The following is a 21,969-nucleotide window of genomic DNA, read 5'->3' on the forward strand; positions in this document are numbered from 1 at the left end:
CACATATTATAATTATTTATTATTATTTATTATTATCTTTTGTTGTTTAACAAAATCCCAAACACGCTTCCTGCTGTCTAACGGATGATTTCCCGTTTCGCGATATTTTAATACAGTTTACCTTTGCACCCGGTCCATGCGCCCACATTCTCTCAAAATAGATTTCCCTGCGCTGTACTGAGGGGAGTTATCTCCTGATGATGACATCATGTTTAATAAATTAGATATTAGACTGTTGAATGTTTGATCTGTTGGTAACACAACCGGAATTGCTGTACTATTTATATGTGTCAATACACTTAATCGGACAGCACGACCTGGCGTGTTAACATCCCTGGTCGAGATAAGTGGTTACATGCACTAGATAACTGACAGTTTGATGTGCTGTCCTGTTGTGCTATTGATTACACAACAAACAGTTATGTATGAAAAAAGTTATCTACACCGAAACGGTGCATCATTATAATAAAGTTGTCATCTATAAAGTACCTTACCTTTCTTGTTACTTACCAACTACTAAAATGCCAATTAAACAGATCGAGATATGTTTGTGTACTTTTACAACATTATTACATTGGATACAACACGGGGATACTTTGTAATGGCTAACGACCACATCTGAATTGTGCCGTATCGCTTCGAAGTAACATAAATATTCGGTCCTCAAGTACACACAGTAACTTCGTTAGTGTGAAAACCACCCCTTAAGTGTACATACCTATCCCCAACATAACTCGTCCTGGATACTTGGTTGCTGGACCATAAACCTGACGCAATGTCTTGTCAAATACCTTATTCATTGTAGATGTATTTTCATATCTAATTGAAAACAAGATCTGGAACACCTGTTCGCAACCACATTTGACAAGGTATCTTATCAAGGTATCTGATTGCAGTTGGCAGTGTTTGTCACAGAAATAACCATTGCAGATTTGTAGATAAGTGTGTAAGATCATTTCCCATTAACTTCAGCGTTAGAAATCGCTCTATCTCTAGGAGGGGGAAAAGATGCGATGATGTCTACTGTGAAAAATGCAATTAACTTTAGCCTTCATCATAGTTAAGGTCAGCGTGAATAATATAAATAGTTTTTTGCTTAGATATATCTCTTAAAGGAAGTTATGCTCCTCTGTCCGTTTCCGTTCTAGCTCGAGACGTTGTCATGAAACATTGTCTCTGAGTAATAAAGGTAATCTATTCACATTACATATGCCAGTGGGGTGGATAGGTAGGGTAGGCCGATGAATTGATGGTAGAAAGGACAGGGGCGATTATTAATGGGTTGTTGAAAAAATCCGAATCAGTACGTGGTAGTAACTGTGGTTTGGTGGAAGACAGAGATAGGAGGTGGATGGAGGGGTGGCAGACAGTTTGTGGGAAGAGTAGAGATGGGAGGTGGTCTTGAGGGGTGAGGGCTTTTATAGTTTCATTTGGAACTAGGTTTGGTCTATGGAAGAGCGGGGGTGCTGCATGGTCTGAAGTGATGTGCATCCCTGCGTGTCTGTGTATATGCCTGTGTGCCTGTGCTTGTGACCGCATGTTTCTGTTTGCGTATGTGCGTGTGATTCCGTGCCTGTGTGTTGATAGAACAGCGAAGGTGGGAGGATGTAGATGGCGCACAGATGATTGAGTTGGAGTACGTCCTGAGGGAAGTCACAAGTACGTGACACAGTGACGACAGTCGACAGGCCAGCAGTATGGGAAGTCAGCTTTCTAAGAACAGCCTGCGCAATGATGACCCACCTGCGGCCACTTGACATGTGTGGCATATTAGTCCGTGGACGTAAGTAGTGTATATCCATGAAGCTCCCGGCCTTCAAGCACTTGTCTTCTCAAGGTGATATATTCTTGTTTACAATTCATCTTATTTTGTCGAATGAAAGTACATGAATTCCAACAATATTAATGGTCAGCTATTCTTCTTCCTCGGGGAGAAGTCAGTTGATATTGTTTGTTTTTGACATTGATCGTAACCGTCTGTTAAGCGAAACCCTCAGAGTTCAAACACACATATAGGAACAATTAATTAAACGTAACCACCCAGCGTCTCATCAATCTGGAACTCGGAGATGGTGTACTTTGTAGCCTCAAACATAATTCATAATTTGTTGTAGTTATGTATAGAAATGCAGGGATTTGTTTGGATCTTCTTAGAACCCCATGTTCCATCTCAAGTCTTCATCAAATGTCAACCAAAAATAAAACATTCTCCATTGCATGCTGTTGATATTAAAACTGATATTACATTGGTATTTCACTGATAACATGGCCCATACAGAAGAGGATGCTGGGATAAATGTAAATGTATTATAATGAATCCAACCTTATCATTCAGTGTAAAAATCAGTCTGAATTTAAGAAAATGATAACTAATTCAAAAATGGCAAATTTAGAATCCTAAACAAATCCATGAAATGATAAACGCTATAAAATACAGATTTCTTTGTCTAGACTCTATACGTCAGTGTACGTCACAACTAATCACTTCAGTACTTATGGGGCGGTTGGGTAGCCTAGTGGTTAAGGCGTTCGGTCGTCACGCTAAAGACCCAGGTTCGATTCCTCACATGGTACAATGTTTGAAGCCCATTTCTGGTGGAGTATTGCTATAAAGCGACATAACTCTAAACTCACTCAATCATTCATGTAAAACTACATAAATCTCATGTACAGCATGTAGCTGCTGAATTGCACACACGTAATACGGTTACAGTGTATGGTTACAGTGTGTGGTTACAGTTTGACAGGCCGTGATAAGGACGCCGAAACATAACAAGTGTGATACAGTAGAGTAAAAACGCCCCTCTTCCCACAGTCACTTGAATGATAACGAAGTACGTGTGACCGAGATGGTCTCTTAACTGAACCTTATAATCTCACTGCTCACTCTGCCCCCGGTTTCAAACACATTCATCCATTTATGGATATAGGTTTAACTGAGAGGTAAATATATACCGCCCGCAGCATGCATTAAATAAACATGTACAAGAGGAATATCAAGGTTGTTTAGTGGGTCGCACTATGACACTCGTGTGAGGAGAGGCGCATGTGGATGAATTGGGAGGCTGCTTCCTGAATAGAGCCAGGTGTTGCAGTCATGGGTTTGTTTTGAAAGGGAGTCAGGGTTTGAATATGTTACCAATATTTCACAGTAATTTGTTTTCTTTAACAACTGAAACTAGTAATTATAAGGGGCCTGATCAGTGTGTTGATGATGGTGACGGACGCCATACACTGGGGATGTGTATAAGATGAATACTGACACGACTTAAGGACGTGCATGGTATGCACACAGTGTGTGGAGGTATTGGGTATGTTCCTATTTATCTTGTCATACGTTGAGTCATGGGGTTCTCAAAGACATTCCACATTGCACTGATACATTTCACGACAACACCTATTTCATATTCAATAGGTGTGAATATACTTCTAAGCAAAGAGTGAGTGAGTGAGTTGGGTTTTCCGCCGCTTTTAGCAATATTCCAGTAATATCACTGCGGGGGACACCAGAAATGGGCTTCACACATTGTACCCATGTGGGGAATCGAACCCGGCCTTCGGCGTGACAAGCGAATGCCTTAACCTCTAGGTTACCTCACCGCCCCTCAAGCAAAGATAATTAGGGGATATCGGTTGTATTCATATAGAGAGTTACATCATGTTGCCTGCTACCAAACGTTTGTAGAATGCTCGTCCATGTTAGTGAGTGAGTGAGATTTACGTGGCTGTATCAAGCGTATGTTGACGGTGCAAAATTATACTTCGTTCGTTGTACCCATGAGAGAGTCGAACAGGGATCGGGAGTCTGAAGAACAAACACGTTAACAGCAAGGCTAACTATGCCCCTGACAACTTCTACAAAAAACAGCAAGAAAATTATTTCGTTTCATGTCATATAAAGTTATGCTAGTCATTCCATCATTTATTACTGCTACGGTGTTACTGATCTCTATACATGTACACTGATGTATTTAACATCATCACACGGGGGAGTGGTAGAGTGAGTCAGTGTTCCTCATCAGTGTGCGATGGCTACACCTTCCTGTATACTCACCATCTTGTCAACATCCTGTCTACAGTGTCCCTTGGTCTGTATACTCAAGGTCATAAGTTAAGCAACCATATAACTCATGATCACGATGTGCACAGATTACACGTTTATGTACCTCGTGTGAAAATCATAAGTATTATTAACCATGAAGGGGCCTGCCTATGTACTCTTTACCCTGCTGACTGCAGCGTAAAACTAAACTCACTCACTCACCCATTTTACCCTGCTGAAGCCTCCCACCCCAGATCTCTACACCCTGATATACACGCTTCACGAAAGAAACGCATAAGCTATTTTGGAAGAATTTATTGCTTTAGGTTAAGAGTAATTATTTCATGTAATTTCAATGGTAAGAAGGTGCAAATTCACACGTTTATAGACAAAGAGTTCGCTAACACAACGGCAGCCTTTATTGATGTGTTTCTGTTTACTTGAGTCCACAAGATGGCGTCAAAGTCAGTTCTTTGTATAACCAACATTGGCAGCAATTACTGCTCGGCGCCGTCTCGGCACAGACTGGATAAGTCGACGAAGTCGCTCTTGCGGAATTCTTCCCCACTCTTCCTGCAATGCGATGGCCAGTTGTGGAAGTGTCTCAGCTGTGTTTTGACGTTGACGTACACGTCAATCGAGTTCATCCCATAGGTGGTCTATCGGGTTTAGATCTGGTGATCGGGAAGGCCATGGCAAGACATTGACATTAGATTTGGCAATGTAGCGCACCGTGAAGCGTGCTGCATGTGAAGTAGCGTTATCATGCTGAAACAACTCCCTGTGTCAGTCCATAATCGGAGGCACGTGATGTGCAAGGACTTCGTTGATGTACCGATTTGTTGTCAATTCCCCCGAACCCCTACCATATCAGATCTTTGTGTTCTGGATAACCCACCCCACACCATGACACTGTCTCCACCGAATCTGTCGACCTGTTGAATGCAATTAGGGGCAAAACGTGTATTTCTCCGACGGTAAATACGCTGTCTTCCATCTCGCCGGTGAAGAAGAAATCGTGATTCATCACTGAACCAGACTCGCCTCCAGTTTCTAAGGTTCTTGTTTGCGGACTCTACGACACCACCGCCAGCAAATGCGCCGATGGAAGGCTCTCAAACCAGGGGCGACAACTGGCCTTCTTGGTCGAATCTCCACTTCACGCAATCGATTCCTGACAGTTTGGTCGGAAATTCTCCTCAAACCAGGAATGTCTTGTGCAGTTTCCACGGCTGTGACAAGACGATGACCCAGTGAGCAACCCGGATGTAGCGGTCCTGGGCTTGGGTGGTAGCTCTTGGACGGCCGCTTCTCGGGCGATCTTGGGCGGAATTAGTCTGCAGGAAACGATCCCAAAGGCGAGATATGGTGCTGTGATGAACGTTGAAATGTCGGGCAACTGAAGGCTACGGCGCCTCAGCTTCAAAGCGGTCTATGCCGATGTTTCGATTGGCGGCACTCAGTCGTGGCATGAAGATTTGTCCTTTTATAGTGATCGATACTGCATGCTTTTCCGCTTACTTGCACGTGCATTTTGCTTTGCGTGTTTCCTAGGTGACCTATTGGCGAATATTTCTTTCTAAAACATGGGGAAAAGTTAAAACTGTCGCGATTTGGCGCTGAAGCTGTTTACAGTGTATTATCTAACCCGAATCTCTATAACCTGCTGAAGTCTCCCACCCTAGATCTCAATATCCTGATGTATTATCTCACCCAAAACTCCATACCCTGATGTTTCCCATACTGGATCTCCGTAACCTGCTGAAGCCTCCCTCACAAGATCTCTATACGTTGATTTATCATCTCACCCGAATCTCCGTAACCTGCTGAAGCCTTCCTCAACAAGATCTCTATACTTTGATGGTATATCTCACCCGAATCTCTTTAACCTGCTGAAGCCTCCCTCAACAGATCTCTAGCCTCCCTACTTTGATGGAGTATCTCATCCTGGATCTCTGTAACCTGCTGAAGCCTTCCTCAACAACATCGCTATACTTCGATGAAGTATCTTACCCGAATCTCTGTAACCTGTTGAAGCCTCCCTCAACAGATCTCTGTACTTTGATGGAGTATCTCATCCTGGATCTCTTTAACCTACTGAAGCCTCCATCAACAGATCTCTGTACTTTGATGGAGTATCTCATCCTGGATCTCTTTAACCTGTTGAAGCCTCCCTCAACAGATCTCTGTACTTTGATGGAGTATCTCATCCCGGATCTCTTTAACCTGTTGAAGCCTCCCTCAACAGATCTCTGTACTTTGATGTAGTATCTCACCCGAATCTCTTTAACCTGTTGAAGCCTCCCTCAACAGATCTCTAAACTTTGATGGAATATCTCATCCTGGATCTCCGTAACCTGTTGAAGCCTCCCACCCTAGATCTCTTGTAGTATCCACCTGGGATATCTACAACCTACAGTCGTATCTCGCCCTACTGTAACATCAAGAGAAGCAGTTACATCCCTGTGATATATACCTAAGGTTCCTTCTTTATTCATGGCCACTGACGAGTACCTGTCTGTGATGTACCGAGTGTAAGCAGACACACGTACATACACGACTCCCAGCGAACATTACAACATTCCCCTGACTAATGTGTGTCCGCCTCGACACCTAGAGGTGTAGTTACATCTGAATGTATGGGAGTGAGAACAGGCCCGCTGTTCTTTGGGAAATGCCCTCGGCTCTTGTGAGTACACAAAGCAATTTGTTCAACATCATCTCAGTGGATGCCGTGATTTATGTTCTAGAGCCTTGCCATTTTGTTACCCTCACAATGCACTGACCATAAAACCCGAAAACTTTTAACAATTCATACATCGTAAAGGCTCATCATGTATTTTTGATAACAAGTTGACCTGTGGTTTTACCAAAAGGGGGCCAATATAAGCTGTGAAATTCTTTGTGCGTTGTCGACAGCGGCTCTTTAAATCCCCGATCGGCTGTTTAATATGTGTCAAAAGTATGGACGATAACAAAAAAGGGGGATAAAACACTCTTAAAGTTCTCTACCAGATGACCCGCCTGACCACGCTGTTGACCGAACACGCGTGACCCCTGACCTGCTGTGTTCACAAGCAGTGATGCTGAACTTCATCTTTGAATATCATATCCGATCTCTTAACACATGTATTAGCGTATAGTAAACAGTACACAGTCTCGAAAGGGCACCGCCACTGACGCTCATGACGTCGAGGGGATGTATACCTGTACTGTACAGGTAAGATGTCATTAATTAGAAGGGATTCAAGTTGGACGCGTGTTGATAAGAAACGAATTAGTTGCAACGAGAGACAGCATTTTTTATTCATGACAAATTTTGTGTAAGCATACAAGCAACATGAGCAGAGATAAGCCGGTAAGCCGAGATGACAGATGGGATTTATTTTTCTTTTATGTATAAGCTTGTTGCTTTAAATGTTTGTCTCGACGAAACGATGACGTTGATGAGGGTTAATGTACCTCATCAGTCAGACAAAACTGTTGAGTTCCAAATACCACCACGTACTCATGTGTAAGGGTTTGCCTGTATGTGAATGACATTATGATGGACGTCACAATATGTGGCAACGTCAAAACGCCGCAACGACGTTTGTTTCTGAGGTTACGTTGATGTTCAAGTGGCGACACTGTTGTTTCTCACAGAGCTTTGTTTCCTTGCGTGATTATGCCACTCTCTCATTGCACTGTCCAACGCTCTGGGTCCAGAGCTTGTCATATATGTTGCTATTCAACATCGCAACAGGAGTTCTGTTACTTGTTGGTTAAAACGAAACAGTCGCGACGTATAATATTTACGTGCATGAGAAATGTTCAGTTTCTACATCTTCCAAAGCAGCTAAATCTTCTTATTTTCGATATATTCATTCAGTAGATGGACCACGAGAATTATTACCAAGGCAAGAGTTGTTTTACGTGTCTAACGTTTGTGAGGCAATAGTGAGTGAACGAGTATGGTTTTAGGAGGCTTTTAACAGTAGTCCAGCAACACCGCAGCAAAGTTCCAGCAACACCGCAGCAATGACAACACTTTTTTGACTTCACAGGTGAGACAATATGGATATCGGTTACAGTTTGTGAGTATCAAACCTTAGTATCAAGAAAGTTCATGTTTGAAGACTCACAGTTCATATATAACGAGTTACAAAACAGCACGTTCAAGACATGTATCGTATTTGCCATGTATGTAAATATGCCCTTTTATGGCATATCGTCTAATATTAATTGTCTGAAAGCACGTCATACTACATTTTAATTCAAATTTGGTATGTCTGAAACTGAAAGTATATCGTATGCACAATTACAGTCGTCTTAACGCAACAACTGTCGTCACCATGTCGTCATGGTACCTGAATAGTACCTACTCAATCACTCGCTCCTTCATTCATGATCACTCACTCACTTGTTCAGTTTTCGTTCACTCACTCAATCTTAAATGCCTTTGTAGCTCGTGTAGAAGTTATTCTCAAAATATATACCTCAGATTGAAGATTGAGCCATCTCTTCTCTTTAGTGAGGGAACTATAGAAAACCAGTCAAACACTCGTACATAAATAAACTGACGGAGAAAAGAAAGTACACAGCTGTTGCTTTGGGATTATTGATTACAAAGCAAAACAGAGTTAATATTTTTATAAACCTGTCAACATCGAGTGAATCGTCTACGTTGGGCGAGGACGTTAGGCACTGGCGACTTTGCATTTGGGTTGGCTGTCTGTGGTGTCATGGCAGCATATACTTCATGTTTGTGACTTGTAGGTTACAATCAAAACACTTTTCAAAATAGTTACGTCATTTTGGTTGTAGAACTAATCCTCAAACACCAGGTGAGCACTTTCTTTTGTGCGTCAGTTTATATACCCAATGCAGTAAGTTCCCAGGAAGGTAACATAATCAATTTCACCTTTATTCAGAGTTGGAATGTAGCGTTCAAACAGAGTGTAACGGTTCACTGGTTGCTGTCATAGATATCGTCTTCTTCAAACTGAAGCAAGACCCCAGATCTGACTGAGGTCGTCACATACAACCACAACAACATTAACTTCCACGTTGATTGTAATACAGTTACAAAGCTATGCTACAAAGACGTGACCTTCCCATCAGCCTAAGCTCCAAATGTATGGCAAAACGAAATATGAAAATATTATATTGACTAAAAAGTGTGTCTTCTCAACTCGGGTCATTTACATGTAAATTCACCTTTTTAAAATACCCCAGGTGGTACTCAATAATAGCATATCTAAACTCATTCAGACGTGGAAAACTAAATTGATACACTTTTAATTAAAATTCCTGTGACATCGAGAGCCATCGTGCGCTTTATGATCAGTTTCATGAATAAACATTTCAGTGGGATAAAGGAACTGTGACTCTGCATGTCAATATTTCCCGTAATATAGGTTGAAACCCAACACAGAACATTGTACGACTATAAACCTACTCCACATATTTCATAAATCAAGATCTTATTTCCAAGTATAATCACGAAATTGATACCCCAATTAGTGTGACAAGTCAAGCGTATAAGGGTTCAGGTAGACAGGTAAGTCGAACACTCACCTGTGTAGCTATAAAGGGCGTGATTGTCATTTTGTAATCAGCAGGTAAAATCTCTTGGTGTGAGTTACATGTACGGTCAGCTACGTGTACTGCAAAACACATGGATAGTTTATGTTTACTAAAAGGATATATTAGTTAGGCGGGTACTCACATGCACACTGGGTAAACATACTTGAAAATGTATGTATGTATATTTGTTGATACTTTAGGACAATATTTACGTAGGCAAGGCAAACATATCATTTATGCTGTTATGAAAGTATATTCTGTCAAAAAGGACTATACATGAATGTTTTTAGGTAAAGCTGCTCGGATCAGTATTACAATGCCTCTCAGAAGACATGTCAGTCAATTACGTTGGGACACTTTGATCCTGTTTACATCAAACGTTCGGTAACCCGACACACAAACTCTGAGTGCTCTCAGTTTTAATCGTGTGCAAGTATACATGTCAGATATAAGCTGATGGGACATAAACATGGAAGAATGGAAGTCGTATAATTTGCATTTAATTCGTGTGGTAAGCGAGACCGTCCCATGACATGGTTCTTAAAGCACAGGTGAGTCTTGAGAGGAGACTGCCGTCTCTTTTCAAGTTCACAGCGAAGTCACACTTTCTGTATTTTAAAAGTGGCTTTGTATAAACAAACAATTTAAAAAACATTAAGTACCCTTGACCGTTTTGGATCATAGATCCACCAGTTATAGGTGTACCTTGGTTTGAGTTTTCAAGAGGTACATGACTGATTTGTATCACTTGGAGCTCCTCACACACAGTTTGACGTCGTGATGTTCCTGGAATAGTGTTCAAAGTGGAGGACAGCCGAAGTCACTCATTCCCTCATATGTCTCTGTATAAGCTGTAGAAATGTAATATCAGGCATTTTAAACAATGGATATCTTATTTTAGTAAAATGTCTCATGACCACGTCGTTGGATAAGTGGCCGGGTCTTGACTGCATAGAAAGTGTATGTGTCGCATGTTTTCTATAAGCTGAACTCTATATCACGTTGTCCTCTCTTGCGTGTTTCTCCCGTGGCTCATATATACTCCTCCTGTCCAAACTGGTATCTCATGGTAGACAGGCTGTGCTGTAACCAAAGAAAAGATGTTCCTGTATTGGCAAAAACGGCAACACATTTAACGATGATTGTAGCAACAAACATTTAGTGTCTTCCTATCATTCAGCAACATTACCTAGGTTTAGCAAAACATTTAGTGTCTTTCTATCATTCAGCAACATTACCTAGGATTAGCAAAACATTTAGTGTCTTTCTATCATTTAGCAACATTACCTAGGATTAGCAAAACATTTAGTGTCTTTCTATCATTCAGCAACATTACCTAGGATTAGCAAAACATTTAGTGTCTTTCTATCATTCAGCAACATTACCTAGGATTAGCAAAACACTTAGTGTCTTCCTATCATTCAGCAACATTACCTAGGATTAGCAAAACACTTAGTGTCTTCCTATCATTCAGCAACATTACCTAGGATTAGCAAAACATTTAGTGTCTTTCTATCATTCAGCAACATTACCTAGGATTAGCAAAACACTTAGTGTCTTCCTATCATTCAGCAACATTACCTAGGATTAGCAAAACATTTAGTGTCTTTCTATCATTCAGCAACATTACCTAGGATTAGCAAAACACTTAGTGTCTTCCTATCATTCAGCAACATTACCTAGGATTAGCAAAACATTTAGTGTCTTTCTATCATTCAGCAACATTACCTAGGAAGTGTCATTCCAACATTACCTAGGATTAGCAAAACATTTAGTGTCTTTCTATCATTCAGCAACATTACCTAGGATTAGCAAAACACTTAGTGTCTTCCTATCATCCAGCAGCATTACCTAGGATTAGCAAAACATTTAGTGTCTTTCTATCATTCAGCAACATTACCTAGGATTAGCCAAACATTTAGTGTCTTCCTATCATTCAGCAACATTACCTAGGATTAGCAAAACATTTAGTGTCTAGTGTTTAAGATATTGCAGTTATACAATACATTGTCGCAGAGCCCATCACATATGTACATAGTTACTATATTCCATCAGTCATACATTAGGAATGCGTGAAGCTGTGCAGGGCACGTTGTTTCTCATGTTGTAATACTGCTAAACGTGGCGTCAAACCCGACTCACTCACTCACTCTAATCATGCCGGAAATGAAGTTGAGCGCATGTATGAATATAGACACGATTTTTCATAAACACTACTTTACTAACACGTGGCGCTAACTTTATAAAGAACAGGTACAGATTACGCACACAGCAGTACATATGCTAATTATTGCAAGTTATCCTTTCCGGGAGACACAAAACGTGGACTGACTCCCAACAGGGGCATTGTTCAATTCAAATTCAGGTAGCTCACCCCTGAGATGACTCATGTGAGTTGATTGCTGTGTTAATACTGTATACATCCTATCCTCATCGGAGTAAAACAAGCTCCAGAGAAAATACGGAACCAAGTTCAACACTGATGCAAATTGAAACGAATTACTGGTGATATATGCCACAAACAGGGACGACATATCGATAACCGAACGAGACCTTTCTGACTTTATGTCAAGATGTTTCCAAGAAAGGTAAGACTCGCCTTTTGATAATATCTCTGTTTCATGATATCGTGTGCAGCCTCCCACCTCACTCAAGTTATGGCAGTGTAAATAACGACATATGTTCAAACAGCCAGTCGTACTGATGACACTTTTCCTCCTGTTTAGAAGTGTACTGATAAAACCAGTTTTTCCATGAAGCTGTATTCATCATTGTGAAGGTCCATTGACGGGAACACCTAGGGATAGCGTATATACATACAACATTCAGTCGCCATACAAACTAAATACACAACACATATAATGATACCCTCCATACTTGATTTTAATGAAATATTCTCAGTAGAATACTTCTTTTCTGTGTCTAAAAACGGGCAAAATTTCAGGTAGAATAGGCACGCCGTTTGCCTTTGTAGATGGGCGACAGGAGTACACCCACAAAAGCCCCAATTCTAAGAAGTGTTAGGATATATTCAGCTCGTTAACACGTGATGTGATTGTGGAGTCTGCTCGTCCGAATAGAGAGTGATCGTATTTACTGCTTTCTATTGAGTTGTGTGCGATGAACGGACGTCGAGTAGACTTTGTAAGCGCGTGTTGATGGGTTGAGGGAACTTAACATCCAGGCAGAAGATGTCCCCAGGGTATGAATTAAGCCAGCCAGGTTTTCGTGAAAAGGGGATCGGGTGGCACAATTTGAAACCTTGTTTATTGTGTACCGTATTGACCTGGGACCGATGATCGTTGATTATATTCAGACAACAGTTATAATTTCCAGCTGTACCATTGGAACAGTAGTGTGAAAAGCCATCGGTAATTCAAGCATTCCACAAGCTTGATTGTTGCATAATATCATTATTGTCTTTGTAACACTTTGAAAGAAATGGATGAAACAGTGGCTTAATACTCAAGATTTCAAGATGGCTGCGCCCCATATCTGCCTGAATATGTTTAGAGTCGGTTCGGTCGGGTAAGTGGGGTAGCCTAGTAGTTAAAGCGTTCGTTCGTCATGACCCGGGTTCGAATCCCAACATGGTTACAATGTGTAAAGCCTATTTCTGGTGTTTTCCGACGTAATATTGCTGGAATATTGACAAAAGCGGCGTAAAATCATAGTCACTCACTCACTGGTGTTGGTTCGAGGCCGCGATTCTTTAATCATTGGTCTGTCAATTCCATACCCTGCTGGTAGATTTCACTCTCAAGGCATGCGTCTCCAAGGTACAATTCGGAACTTACAACCGCGGCCATGTTGCTGGAATATTGCGGCGTTAAACAACAAACAATCCAACTTAGAACTTACACCAGATTACAACAGATTAAGACCTACACAATCATTACAAAATCATCGTTAAACCTAAGTCGGCTATTTAGCCTGTGAGATGAAGGTTTTAACACGCATGTGTATGAGTAGTGCAAATAACTTCATTTTTACATTTCATAAATCTCTGATCACACGTGAAGCCCTGTCGCCATAGTAATCAATTTTATATTGATGCTGTACTGTAGGCGCATTAGATCGCCCCCGGATATAGCCCACGGACAGAGAGGTTCTCTATAAGAATTGGTAGAAGTATAATCCAATTACGAAGCCCTTATATCGTTACCATGGTGAATGTGACGCTGGTCTGTGTTCGAGATTCCTATCACATGGACAGCATGTGGAATTTGACATAAATCCTTTCTGTATCGGTTCCATCTGTAGATGTTCAGCAGTATTGTGTTATTGGTTACCTGGATATTGGAACGTTACGCTATCCTCTTGTGTTTACGTTAACCTCAAAAGTAAGCACAAACTTGAGTCTTTCAAAGAACAGAGAATAGACACAGCTCTGTAACTAAATTATGCATAACAGTACAATGGTATACTTACTTTTATCATTTGATATTTTATATTTCTTCATAATAATCCTAGTTTAAGTCGGAAACCCCTGTTCATAAGATGTACAATCTAAATATGCAATTGTTTCAGATCTTATGGATTTGTAGGTCCTGAGCAAATTTACCGAAACACTTAATATTTTGAGGTGTTTTACTTCCCGGTATGCACACACACGTACCTGCTGTAATGAGGTGATTTGAAGTAATTGCTGTCATTATACTAAAGCAGTGTTGCCACACAGCAAACAGCTCGGTCTCTGGTTGTCTCTGTTCTGCGTGTCAGGAGAGAAGTTGACATAACACCACTACGGTATGGTTGAATCAACTCCAGCGTGTTTCTTATTTATCATGTGATAATGACATTTACGAACAGAGGATAAAAAACTGCTTTGAAGAATTTAAAGTTTAACTGGCCACACTTGGCCTCAAGACACAAAACAAAAAGCGTTAACAGCTTGGTGAACGCTTACTAATCCAATTACGCCCCCGCTCGTGCCGAGGGAGATTGTACTCCTGGGTCGGCGGAGACGCTGTAAGTCCACCTGGACCACGGTGGTATTGTCTCAGTGCCCTGTACACGTATGACAGTTTGTAGTCTAGTGGGTAAGGGACCGTTCATATTTTATGGTTAGGGGGGTGATGATTATTTTTAAGGGGGTGGGGGTGTCACCATTTGTTCTGGGGAGGTAGGGGGTCCAGCAATTTTGTGCACATGTTTCTAGGGGGTCAGCAATTTTGTACATAAAATATTTAAATATTATGCTTAAAAAATATTGGAAGGGGAGGGGGGGTCATTGATGTGTACATGACATGCAGTGGGGTCACTTACTTTGTACATGAATTTTAGGGGGTTGGGGGGTTCCTTCACATTGTACATGCTTCTCCATCATCATCCCGCCTGGCCATAAATTATGAACGGTCCCTAAAGTGTCCGGTCGTCACGCCGAAGGCCAGGTTCTATTCCCTACATGGTTACAATGTCATGACATTCTTAGCGTCTGGGTAGTGACATGGTTGGATTTTAGCGAAATACTGCGTGAAAGTCGTCCCCGACGACCTGGGTTCGATACCACACATGGGTACACTGTGTGAAGCCCATTACTGGTGTCCCCCCATCGTAATATTGCTGGTATATTGCTAAAGGCGGCGTGAAACTAAACTCACTCACTCCTACTGCAATCTCTGAAACCCACCAGAACTGAACCCTTATTAATCAACACCCTGGCAATAAAGATATCACGTCATAATGGCGCATTGGTCCATGTTCAGACGAGTATGTATGGGGTGTAAGATCCATATTCTGTAGTATTCACAATATACAGCCGTGGTTCACGACCATGTTTCATAGAATGTTAAGATCAAGTAATTCTATTCAGTCCCCGAAGTTCCCCGAAGTCATTAAGTCACTTCATCCGTTCAATTTAAATACTGTAATATATCGAGGCCCATGTAGGTGGTGAACTCACGGTCTATCTATTCTGAAGTGGCGATTGTCAAAACAGATACATTACACCACCTTATCACTATAGTCGGTAGAAAGTGTACGACTCCGTGTTTGAATCAACCTTTAACGACCTTAGCCTGTGGGAGTCTAGTAGTTGTGTGCGTCCACCCAGCAGCGGCTGTTCTGCCAAACACGACGACATGTGGTTCATGGCGATGTTTTATATGATTATGTCTCCACGATTATTGTTTTATGTCTTATAAATTCATACTTAAACCGAGAGCTCGACCTCTGCCAGACGCCCTGCTATTATATTGGTATTTGTTAACGCGCTCAGCTTAACATCGTAGGGGATCTATTGCACAGACGATTTCAACACCTATTTTTGTCAGGGAATAGACATTGAGTAGATTTCATAATCTTGTGATCCGGAAGCCTGGCTGTTACTATGGTAACCGAAATAACAAAATTGAACGCGATACCTTCTTGTAGTCACATGGACATCAAACGCAGAGGAAATTACTAACAAGCTTGCAGGACCCAGTCAGCTGTGGGTGTAGACGATGTTGTAGACGTCGTCGTTGATGTGTATTGGAGGAGTCGAGAAGGAAACTGTCGTAATTTCCACGAGTGAAACGTTCAGACGATGTATCATTCAACCTCACTTATAGCTATTGATGTTCCAGGGGAAATAAGGTGAATGTGACATTGCTTGGAACAGAATGTACAGAAATTGGACTAAAGTTTACAAATGTCAACACTGACTAATTTCACACTCTGGCACCCAACCATACCCGACTTATCCGAGATCAACATCAAAGGTTGTTTAAGAAGATTTCTCGTTATAAGAAAGTGATGATTACCAAAGCGACATTGAGGGTGCCTTAGATAGCGTTAAGAGAAGCATGAAGCTACAAGTAGCTAGTACCCTGGATGTACTTCGACATAAACACTATTTCGACATTACTGAGCATTTCACAAACAGAGTTAGTGCACTGAGTACATACGATGTTCAAAGGCTCTGATCTCCCACCCACTCCCTCCCTCACCCCCACCCCTTTCGAGATGTCAGTCCAATGTCATAAGGATTGCTGAAGTGTCTGACGGAGCCACACATTGTCATGCCCTGAAAATCCACCAACGACATGTGACAGCCCTGTGTTATGCCCCGATAATCATCTCAGAGCATTGGCATCTCCATGTTTTGGTCATGGTTGAATAAGGTGCCACATATTATGTACGCTCTGATAATCACCAAGACCATGCGATTTCATGTATGTTGTTTAACACTAAGCCAAGGTTATCCATGGCTTGGTCATTAACCAAACCCAATCGGTACCATGTCAGTAACCCAGAGCGAAGATCGCTGAGAACAGAGACCTGATAAACCCAAGCAGCCAGCCCCTTGTCATTGCTGGGGCCTAGTCAATGTAGCCCCAGTAAATATGACGCATCTGTGACGCATCAAAAGTGATGTCCGATAGCAGTTCCCTATTTTTACTTGTTCACGCGTTTAAGTGAACAACTGATTTCAGTTTGTGATGGGTGCCCCTGTTGAGTATGTTCATCCTGTCCTGAACACCCGGTGTCATAACTGTTAGTGACAGTGTTGCTGTTAAACACGTACCGCTGATACAGTCGGAATCGAACAACTGTTTCAGTGTTTAGCAGAGGTATCTTCATTACGGAATTACAGAACACTCGGCCGTATGTCATAGCTGAGGTTTCATACGGAGCCACGATGCAGGAATACCTTCATTATGAGAGGAGAACATTCGGTCCTATATCATGGCTGAGGATTAAGACGTAGTCTGTGTCACAGTCTCTGAACCACATTATTTCCTCTTCTGCCTAGCCCTTTCTACAATGCTAAAGTCCTAAATGAAGCAAGTCTTGATTTCCTAAGGTTCTGAATCTCTCATCTCACTGGGGCTCCTTTTCAAATGATATGGGTTTATTTGTTACTATCAAGTTATTAATATATTGTCAGACTAAGCGTTAGACTAGTTTAATACTGTACCGCGATGGAGGTATACCTTCAATATCATAGCATGGCTCGGGTTTTACACGTACCCATGCGTCACGTATGCCCTGTAGGAATTCCTACCCTGGCCCGAGTCCCTCGTAACTCAATACTTAATCCCCCCTGTTATAACTGGATTATCTCGCGTGGACGACTTTCTGCCTTGTTTTGTTGTTTATGACTCACATTTAGGTCGTATGCCGTGTTACCGGAATGTCCCTAACAAATCAGGGCAGATGTGAGAGTGTCAAACCCCCTGTATAGAGTGTGTTTACATTGCATTGACTCTATCAAAACATATGTACATCCAATATGATTGTACTGACGTTTTTGATTATGTAAACGTCAACTGTACATATATTACAGCGCCCATTGGACTGTTGCAGTTGCTTGATCTTTATTCGTGATGGTTGTTTTTACATATTTTATTCATTCAAGAAGAGGATTGGGCACAAGTTATCCAACTTAGAAAAGCCCTCTCCGTATAATTACACAATTCATCTTACAACAAAGTACACAAGTGACAGACATACGCTAGGATGTGTACAACAGATGTTAACTGAGAAAGCGTTTTGTTTGAGAGATATAGATATGTATATATTTGAAAACATTCTGGTTTTCAGTGATTGAGAGACCTGCATTGCCATGTAAGATAAGATTATTATCAATCAGTGTTCTATTTTTCACAATATGTTCTAAAGATTTTAACAGTTTATGTCTTTGAATAATATACAATAGACATTCAAGGAAGTAATGAAAAACATTCTCACATCTATGGCCACACTGACATGATGCGTCATTTGTCACATTTATTCTAATAGTATATAAATCATAATTAAGTGTACTCGTCATATATCTTAATCTAGTGTGCATAACATTGAACTTCCTTATTCCATATGAATATTATATAGGTGCGCATTTTTAGATATAAGATTTTAGATATAAGATTTAAACGATGCAACAGAGTCGCAATTTCTAATAGCTAAGGGAGAATTATTCCACTCTTTAACTGTTGATGGATACGAGGACCTTTTATAGATACCTACTTAATGCTTCGTGTTAAACATACTTCTGGAGAAACTGTCAGCGCATCTTTTCATTTGTTCTCAATGCTATCCCCTCAGGGATGGTTCTCACTGATGGAAATGTGACATTAAATGTATTAATGTAAGAAGTTACGCAACATATATTTTTCACAATGAAGATTGCCCGAATCACAATGCTTTATGGACATTTTGTAACGTCTCTGAAGAAAGCTTCGCGGTAATTTAATGTATTATTGTCAAAAACATTCACGGACGAAAGATAGTAGGAGACAAAGGGGGGTAAATATTGATATTCATGCGTCACGGAGACCTGTAAATCATCGAGTCTGGACAAGGGTCGCGGTTACTGAAAACAACCCACGTCATCGGGACCCGATGTCACAGCCGAATTACAGCTAACACACAGCCTTGTCACAACGTTAGTATTACGTCATTTTATAACGTTATGTCACAACGTAATAACATCGTTGGAAATTTACGTTGAGGAACCGTTATACTTTGTGATCCTCACAACGTTATAACAAACGTGTCGGTGTCACGATAGAGCTTTCTATGAAAACTTTCAAAATGCATATTGACGAATGAACATTATAGTGAACTGCTTATGTTCACTACTGGGAAATCTATTCAACTATTAACGTTAAATAAAACGCTAAGACAACGTAAAATACGGTAGCATATAAAAAAACCTAACCTTGCGGCGACGTAAAAATGACGTATCACAACGTCAGGCCACAACGCTGTGACAACGTAAATGGGAGTCCACAGAATAATCCAGTCTACAATAATAGTCCACTGTGTAGCAACGAAAACATAACGTTGTGACAACGTTGTGACAACGTTGTGACAACGTGATATTGTTAGCTGGGGTCACAGACTTTAAGTCGACTATACGACAAGCATGGTTTACTGGGGTCCTATTCCATTCTGAAACCCCATGTTGCGAAAAGGTGTTGGAAGATAATATTACAATATCGCATACCTAATATGAAGGTATCACTCTCTAAGTATTTTGCATTTTTTCCCCTACGTGACAGGAATGACAAATCTTTACAATTACAGTCTTTACCCTGCATGGAATCCACTGACCCATAAGCAGAATAGGAACGATGGGAGTTTTCAAGTTTCAAGATGGCCTCTGATTCACACACGATCATCTCGTATGTCGTCTGCTCCTTTGCCTCCCACAACGTGTGGAGAACAGAAACAGATAGTTAAGCAGTTAAGAACACAACTCGTCGGCTTAGATAACCAGGTATTGTGACATCTACCAGATAAGATCCTCAGTTACCCAATACAACAACGCTTAAGTAGATATCTATTTGTGAAATCGCCCGCGGTCATTGTTGTTAAGATCTCGTGATATATCGTTGTTGCGAGATTGACATGCGCTGACAGCGTAACACACGTAACCTGTCCAATTATGACGGGGTATTCACAGCATTACCCTGCAAAATGTCAGAGATTTTAATAGCGAACAACCTTAAGAATATGCTCTTTATGTGAAACTTTATTTTGAATATGCTCTGGGGCTAGGTGTTGTCGAAACTGAACACGAACATTGACAAATCACAGCATGTCGTCTTTCGTGTCCCTGTGTACATTGTTTGTCGTAACTAGAATAGATAAAAACTTTTTTTCACTTTGATAATTCCCTGGAATGCGACATGAGCTGTAATCGGAAATCTTAAATAAATTTCATCCATCTTCGCTTTGATGCTCCTTTGTCATGAAACTTTCATAGCGGAAACTTGGTGCGCAATCACATGATCTAAGAATATGTTAAAATGTACCTGAAGACATGAATTATTTATGGATAACGAGTTCTTTGTCTGAAGAAGGTGCCATAAATAACAACGTTCAACCCCTGGTGTCATTTTCAGAATTCCAATAATATGATATTAATCACCATGTTGCCGTTTGCGTCCAATGAAGTTTATCTCGGAGGATAATCAAGACTGGTTGATGTCTGGCGTTGATGTTATATAATTGCCAACAGTAATGAAATGAGTATCCTAGATGTTGTCGATTCTTTTTGTTCTTCTAACTTTTCAATGCTCTTCAAAGACTTGACAGTATACCTGGACATTGAACGTTCTCCAGTCAACATGGAAAGTTCTCCAGTCAACATCGCTGACTTCCTCGTCACAGAGGGCACCAAGATATGACTAGGTTACCTGTCAACACGAGGTTACAACAAGCCATGAAATGTGTAATAGTTGTTCATTGTTTCTGTGCACTTCGCCACAATATTTCAGCATCAAGACACGCCGCTTTAAAAGGGTTGGAAATCTAGAACGTCGAAGGCGTTGCCATTCTACATGAACGGATACTATTATGGGAGCTGATGAGAACACCCAGGCATCTTGGATAAGACTCGTATATAAACTGTAGTTCAAACAGAGTTCACGCTTGAAAATGTTATTTAAACTAAACATTTGGGAACTAAACTAAGCTGAAGCAGTCGCCGAATTAACGCATTAAGTCCAAAACAGAGCGATTATACCAGTAGAAAATAAAAAAATTAATTACTATTTCTAGTTTGTGTAAGTTTTCACCATCATCAAACACGGGTAAATACTCTCTTTGGTTAATGGGTTGTGACATTACAACTCGTCGGAACATCCAGGTACAAACAATTCAGAGAGGTTTACTTATAAGTTTCTTAAAAACTCCAATCTCAACACAACATACATTCAATGCACATTACCAACAGTCATTGAGATAGCAGCTTCATAAACTCTGAGCGAGGTTAACACAACAGTTGTTAGAACAACACATGTCTTTGGTTCTTGGTACTACCAGTCTGGAAACCCTTGCGGCGATAAACCTATAAAGGCTTTCCACCGTTCAGTTATGTCACGGGTTGGATTATAACACTTAAATGCACGTGAGGGGTAACAACAATAGTATTACATATTTTAATACTGTTTAATGTACTGTGAATGTCAGCAAGGCGAGAATTCCTTGTGATCTTTGGGGATACAGACGGATTAGTGACTGGCTGTGTGTTTGATCATGATCGACAAATGTTGTTTACAACTGTTGATTTTACACATGGGTATACACTATACACAGTGTGACTGTTTGTTTGAAAACAACTGGACAGCGACAGATGGAACGGAGGTAAATACTGTTCTCTTTTTGTCAGTTGGTTAAGAGAATCTGATTTGAAAATCCTACAACATTATCTTTCCTTCAGGAAGGTGGGGTAGCCTTGTGGATAAAGCATTTGCTCGTCAGGACTAAGCCTGGTTTGACTCTAACATGTGTGAAGTCCATTTTGTGTACCCCGCCTCGCGAGATAGTTAGGATGTTGCTTAACTCGGCGTGAAATCAACTTCACTCAATCACTCTTTCCCATGGTAGGCTGTCTAGTTATGAAATATTGTACGTGCCCCCCCCCT

At 40.9% G+C, this 21,969-nt stretch overlaps 1 protein-coding gene across 2 annotated transcripts in view; it reads left to right on the forward strand.

The window, feature by feature from the left end:
* LOC124281211 (protein FAM167A-like) overlaps window positions 1–21,969 on the forward strand; it is a 50,988-nt gene that overhangs the window by 8,135 nt on the left and 20,884 nt on the right. Inside the window, exon 1 of one of the 2 annotated variants that reach the window (XM_046717233.1) lies at window positions 1,772–1,837. The exons of the other annotated variant lie outside the window; for it this stretch is intronic. The gene's annotated coding sequence lies outside the window, so the exon portion shown is untranslated. Of the gene's footprint in view, window positions 1–1,771; window positions 1,838–21,969 lie in introns of those variants that run through there. 2 annotated transcript variants of the gene reach the window in all.

This window comes from Haliotis rubra, unplaced genomic scaffold, assembly GCF_003918875.1.
Source record: "Haliotis rubra isolate DU_JTF1 unplaced genomic scaffold, ASM391887v1 Scf280, whole genome shotgun sequence".
Lineage (NCBI taxonomy): Eukaryota > Metazoa > Mollusca > Gastropoda > Lepetellida > Haliotidae > Haliotis > Haliotis rubra.